Source organism: Cavia porcellus, unplaced genomic scaffold, assembly GCF_034190915.1.
Source record: "Cavia porcellus strain 051 isolate PalLab524CR breed Dunkin Hartley unplaced genomic scaffold, mCavPor4.1 scaffold_28, whole genome shotgun sequence".
NCBI classification, from domain to species: Eukaryota; Metazoa; Chordata; class Mammalia; order Rodentia; family Caviidae; genus Cavia; species Cavia porcellus.
This window is the reverse complement of record NW_026947511.1, coordinates 31,455,473-31,461,355: the sequence shown is the minus strand read 5'-3', so window position 1 is coordinate 31,461,355 and position 5,883 is coordinate 31,455,473. Positions and strand designations below refer to the sequence as shown.

Genomic DNA, 5,883 nt, shown 5'->3' with positions numbered 1-5,883 from the left:
TCGACATTAGGCACGCATTCGAGAACCCGGATGCTGCGCGTGCGCTACTGGTCTCTTTTTTTCATGGCTGCTTCTTGGGAAGTTCTTCTGGGCTGTATGCATTTTCATTGTGTTTTTGTTCTTTAGAATGTGTTGGTCACTTTATGACTGCACGAACTAAGATACGATTGAGAAGACTCGGTCAAACTACTTTCGTAACGCTTCTTTAATCAGGCTGTGACGTATTTGTGAACTGTGGCCTGCAGCCACTTCCTGCTGACCCTTGAACTCGGTGACTTCCGTCTGTGTTGCGCTCACCTCTGAACTGTGTGCAAAGTGTAGTGGTGGCAGTAAAAGGTACTAATCTTACTGTTGGGCGATGTGCAGGAGTTTGCGTTCTGGCTCTGCATTACCCCAACTTGGGCAACTTTTTTGCCTCAATTTCATCTGTAGAATCACAGTCATAGCCAGCTAAGGACTTGTTGACATCATAGTAAGGCGTAGGTAAAAGTTACTAGCCTTTTTTGTATACTGTCCTCATGTTTGTTTTGTTGTTCTTTTCTTTTGGGAACTTGTTCTCACCATGTTGCCTCGTCTGGCCTTGAACTTCTGAACCTCCAGCGTCAGCCTCCCAAGTGTTGACATTGTGAGTTTAGAGTTCTACCAAAGGCAAAAATTCTCTTCTGTTCGAAAAGCTAAAAGTTAGCAAGACCCTTTCTCCACAAAAAGGCTGGACACTGAGAAACAGCACAGTAAAAAACAAATACAAAACAAGCCAATGGTATGTATAGTACAATGCCTGACATTTAGTGTTTTGTCTTCTTGAAGGGGTTTTGTTTGTTCACTTTTTGAGCTGAGAGTCTCAAACTCCTGGATTCAAGGGAGCGTGCTCCCTCAGCTTTCCTGTTGGCCAGGACTATAGACATGGACCACTGCCCTCAATTTGATATAAATATAAATAGCAAATGAAGGGATATCTAGTCTTTTTACTGATGAGGCCAAGTGGCTATATTCGATGACACAGCTGATAAATGATGAAACAAGAATTCATGTGCAGTTTTTTTTGTGTGTTTGTTTGTTTGGTACCAGGGATCAAACTTATGACCTTGCGCTTGCCAGGCAGGTGTTTATGCTGCTGAGCTAAACCCCCACCCTCTCAGGTACAGTTCTTAGGGACCAAAAATGCCCATGCTTTCTGACCACTTCTTACACCAGGGCAAAGGGCATTTAGTTCAGTGAGAAGCAGCACTTCCATGAAACTTTAGCTTTTGATAGTCACAGTTACAGCACCACAGTGTTAGACTTCAATGTAGGGCACGTTCATGCAGTGGAAAGCTATAAACGAGGTTTTACTGAAACTGGTCCCATCACACCCAGGTCAGGGATTTTAGTCTTTTTTTTTTTTTTTTTTTTTTTTGTCTTTTTGAGACAGGATTTAGCTATGCAGTTTAGGCTGGCCTTGAACTCACTTTGTAGCCCATACTGGCCTCTAATTCAGAGCAATCCTCTTGCCTCAGCCTCCCAAGCACTGGTATTATAGAAGTATGCCACCACACCTGGTTAGGGATTTTAGTCTTTTAGTTACTTGATTTTAGTTGATTTTTTTTAAAAAAGTCACTACTTTTTCTTTTGTACTGGAGATTGAACCCAAAGGCATTGTACAGTGAGTTACATCCCTGTAAATTCTTTCTGTGTGTATCAGGATGACCTGGAACACAGTCATCATCTTGTCTCAGCCTCACAAACGCTATGGTTATAGGAGTGCACTACTATACCCATTTTTCCAGACTTCCATTTTTTAATTTTTTTTTTTTTTTTTTTTTTTGGTGCCAGGGATCGAACTCTGACCTCATGTTTGCCAAGCAGATGCTTAAATCATTGAGCTAACTCCCCGGCCCATTTTGAATTTTTTTCTCAACTTTTTTTGATACTGAGAATTGAACTCAGGACTTTGCTCTTTTTTTTTTTTTTTTTTTTTGTCTTTTTCCTTTTTTATCAGTACCAGGGCTCGAACTCACGACTGCCTGCTTGCAAGGCAGGCGCTTATGCCGCTGAGCTAAATCCCCAGCCCCTGGGACTTTGCTCTTGCCAGGCTTAGGTACTTATGCCTGTCAGCTATATCCCCAGCACCACCTGTTTTTTTATTGGTACTTTTTTTTTTTTTTTTTTGATACTGGGAATCTAACTCATGACCTTGCACTTGCCACACAGGCACTGTACCTATTGGTACATTTTAGATAGATGGATAGATGACACTTCTCATAGGGAACTTGCACCTGTATATGATGTTGCTTGTTTCTTTTTTTCTCATTCCCCTCCCCACTTGAATCTTTTTCCTGTTTTTATTTACAAAAGCTGGGGTTTTGTTTTGTTTTGTTTTGTTTTTGTCTTTTTGAGACAGGGTCTCACTTTGCAGTTTAGGCTGCTTGGGGCTCACTTTGTAGCCCAAGCTGGTCTTGAATTTGGAATGATCCTCCTGTCTCAGCCTCCCGAGTAGTGGGGTTACAGAAGTGCACTACCATACCCGGCTTGCAAAAGCTTTGTTTCTGTTTTTTCCTATTTTATTTCTTGTCCTTTGCTTCCTTTCTTCCTCCTCCCTCCTTTGTTTCTCTTCTCATTTGAACATATTTTTTCCATTTCCCAATATCTGGTGTACGTTTTGATCCTTATTTACACTTTTGGTTTCTCATACCAGAGAAATATTGTGGTTTCTAAACATGGGTGTCTCATTTGTTTTACTTAGAAGTATGGTCTCAAGGTGCATCCATTTATCTAGAAATGTCTCAGCTGGAGCTTGAAAGGATTTTGCCCTAGATAGGACACTATAGCAGTGAGAGGTGGGACCAAGGGACGTTTACCTTGAGGTCATTTTCCCCACCCTAGGCAATTTACCTGTGGCTCCAAAAGAATTCCAATTGGCTGCTTGCACATTAGTGATGCCCCCTTTAGGCACCACCCCAGACCAAAGCTATATGTATGCCCCGTACACCACGTGTCCAGCAGAGAAAGCTAGGCCCTGGTGGTCCTGGAGTTTCACTCTGCGTCCTTAGACTAAAGGCCATTTTTACTTTGTATTCTCTCTTATAACTGTGCCGAAAATCCTATTAGAGTTTATCTTTCTTTATATCAGAGTAATACTCCATTTTATGTATATATATTTTAAAAACACCACCTCTTCTTTACCCATTTATCTGTTAATGGGCATTTAGGTTGTTTCCAACATTTAGCTATAAATTATGGGATGATAAACATGGGTGTGCATATATTGAAGTGATATGGTCCTTTTAATTCTTTTAGGAAGATTCCAAGAAAAGAATGTATGGGTTAAATAGAATCTCTAGTTTTGTGGGGGGTTGGCAGGGTTTTACTATGCATTTCACGCTGGCCTTCAGCACACTTTGTAGCCTAGAATGGCTTTAATCCCAAGTGCTGGGATTATAAGCATGCGCCACCGACCCAGCTAGTTTTAGTTTTTTGAAGAATCTCAACACTGATTTTCACAGTGGTTGCCAATAGTGAAGAAAGGTTTCTTTTTCCCCACAACCTTGCCAGTATTTGTTATTGGTTGATTTATTGACAATAGCTATTCTTTCTGGAGTAAGATGAAATCTTAAGGTTGTTTCAATTTGCATCTCTCAAGTGACCAAGTGATGCATTAACGTTTTTTCATATATTTATTTGATGTTTTTACTTAGTCATCTGAGAAGTGTCTATTCATTTCAGATGCCCATTTTTTGGACTGGGTCTTTAAATATAGTGGGAGCTTATCTTTGCAAGTCCTTTATATACTCATATATATCCTATATGTGTTATATATTATATAATATATATGTGTATCTATATATATATTTATAAGTATATATCTCCCTTGAGGAACAGTTGATAAAACTTTTTTTCTACACTGGTTTCTCTTCATTCTGTTGGTGATTTTTTTTTTGCTGTGAAAAACTTTTTAATAAGATGAGATCCAGTTATGATTCTTGGGATATTTCCTGTATGTATTGGTCAGGGTTTTACTAGAGAGAACAGATATAACCCGGAATATACAAAAACAACAAGATTAGCTTACGATAGTCAGTCACAGAGTCCGATGAGGAAGCGTGCAGAGGGTGTCTATGCACTGTAGGCCGAAGGATTCAATCCAAGATCTGGAGTTCACCCTAGTGTCTTGTGCAAGTCCACACCAGCAGGCTGATGGGTCCTCGACAGAAGGCCAAAGGCTCTGTGATGAAAAGCTGAACAGTCTACGCTGGGAAGCTGAAGAGTCTGTACTGGAAGCCAGGAGGCGAGGTCCAAACTAAAGGTGAAGACTGGAGCTTCTCCCAAGAATGGCATGGATTTGTCCTTCCTCCTCTCCTTTTATACCTCGAAGTGAGAACTCACCCTCTTGTGGGTCTTCTTCTACATCCTTGGGTGTAGAATTGCTAAACCCATTTAGTTAGCTTCTAACTGTCTCAAGTTGACACAATCAATCAACCACTAGACTGTACAATCAGGGTTTAGTTCATAAAAATCTTTGCCTAAACCAGTGTCTTCAAGAGGTTTATGTATGTAATCTAACAGTCTTAAGCAGTTTAGTGCTTCTGTTTTATTTTTATTTTTGGTACTAGAGATCAATCAAACTCATGACCTTGTATTTGCCAGGCAGGTGCTTGTGCTGCTGAGCTAAACCCCCAACCCATGCTTCTGTTTTAATCTTTAGATCTTTGCCCTATTTTGATTTTAGTTTAGTACATGGTCAAGGATATAGGTCTAACTTTAAGCTTTGGCATGTGAAAAGCTGGTTTTTCCACACCATTTATTAAAGAAGCTATCTTTTTTCCAGTGAAGGTTATTGGCCTCTTTCTTAAATAAAGATAAAGTGGCTGAGTATGTTTGGAGTTGTTTCTGAGTCTTCTAATCTGTTCTATTGATCCTTGAGTCTGTTTTTTCCCCACAGTACCATGATGTTTTTATCACAGCAATTTCATAGTATAATTTCAAGTCAGGAATTGAGATGCCCCCTGCCTTGCCTTTGTTGCCCAGAATTGCTTTTGTTATTCTAGGTCTCTTCTGGTTCCAAATGAATTTTAGGATTGTTTTCTCTAATTCTGCCAGATATAGTATTGGAATTTTAATCAAGGTTGCATTAAATCTGTATAACAATTTTGGAAGTATGGCCATTTTTACTGTATTGGTTTTTCCTACCCAAAAACAAGGGATGTCTTTCCATTTTTTGATATCCTTTTTGATCTCCTTTTTTTCTGAATACTGTAGTTTCAATAGAAAGATCTTTTACTTCCTTCATTAGATTGATTCCTAAGTATTTCATTCTTTGGATGCTGTTATGAAAGGTGTTGTCTCCCTAATTTCTGTCTCAGAGAGTTTCTTATTTGCATACAGGAATGCTATTGATTTTTGAGTGTTGATTTTGTATCCACCTAGAGTACTGAATATAATTATTAAATCTAGAAGTCTTTTGGTGAACATTTTGAGGTTTTCAATGTAAAATATATGTCAACCACAAATAATAATAATTTAACTTTTTTTTTTTTGTCTTTTTCGTTTTAATCAGTACCAGGGATCAAACTCACAACCACACACTTGGAAGGCAGGCACTTATGCCGCTGAGCTAAATCCCCAATCCCCCCCCCTCCTTTTTTTTCTTTTGAGACAGGGTCTTGCTGCCTTAGCCTTCTGAGTGCTGGGATTACAGATGTGAGCCACCACTCCTGGCAATAATTTAACTTCTTCGTTTCCTATCCTTATTCGTTTTATTTCTTTCTCTTGTCTAATTGCTCTGATGTTTCCAGAACTATATTGAATAAGAGTGGTGACAGTGGATCTCTTTCTCTTGTTCCTGATTATAGAAAGCTTTCAGTTTTTGTTTTGTTTTGTTTTGTTTTTGTGCCGGGGATCAAACTC

General features: G+C 39.2%; 1 long non-coding RNA gene across 1 annotated transcript; it reads left to right on the top strand.

Annotated features, from left to right (window-relative positions):
- The first annotated feature begins 129 nt into the window (after window positions 1-129).
- On the top strand, window positions 130-4,803 carry LOC134473655 (uncharacterized). Its single transcript, XR_010044010.1, has 2 exons — window positions 130-760; window positions 4,157-4,803. It is a non-coding gene; the product is annotated as an uncharacterized LOC134473655 (long non-coding RNA).
- Window positions 4,804-5,883: the final 1,080 nt, after the last annotated feature.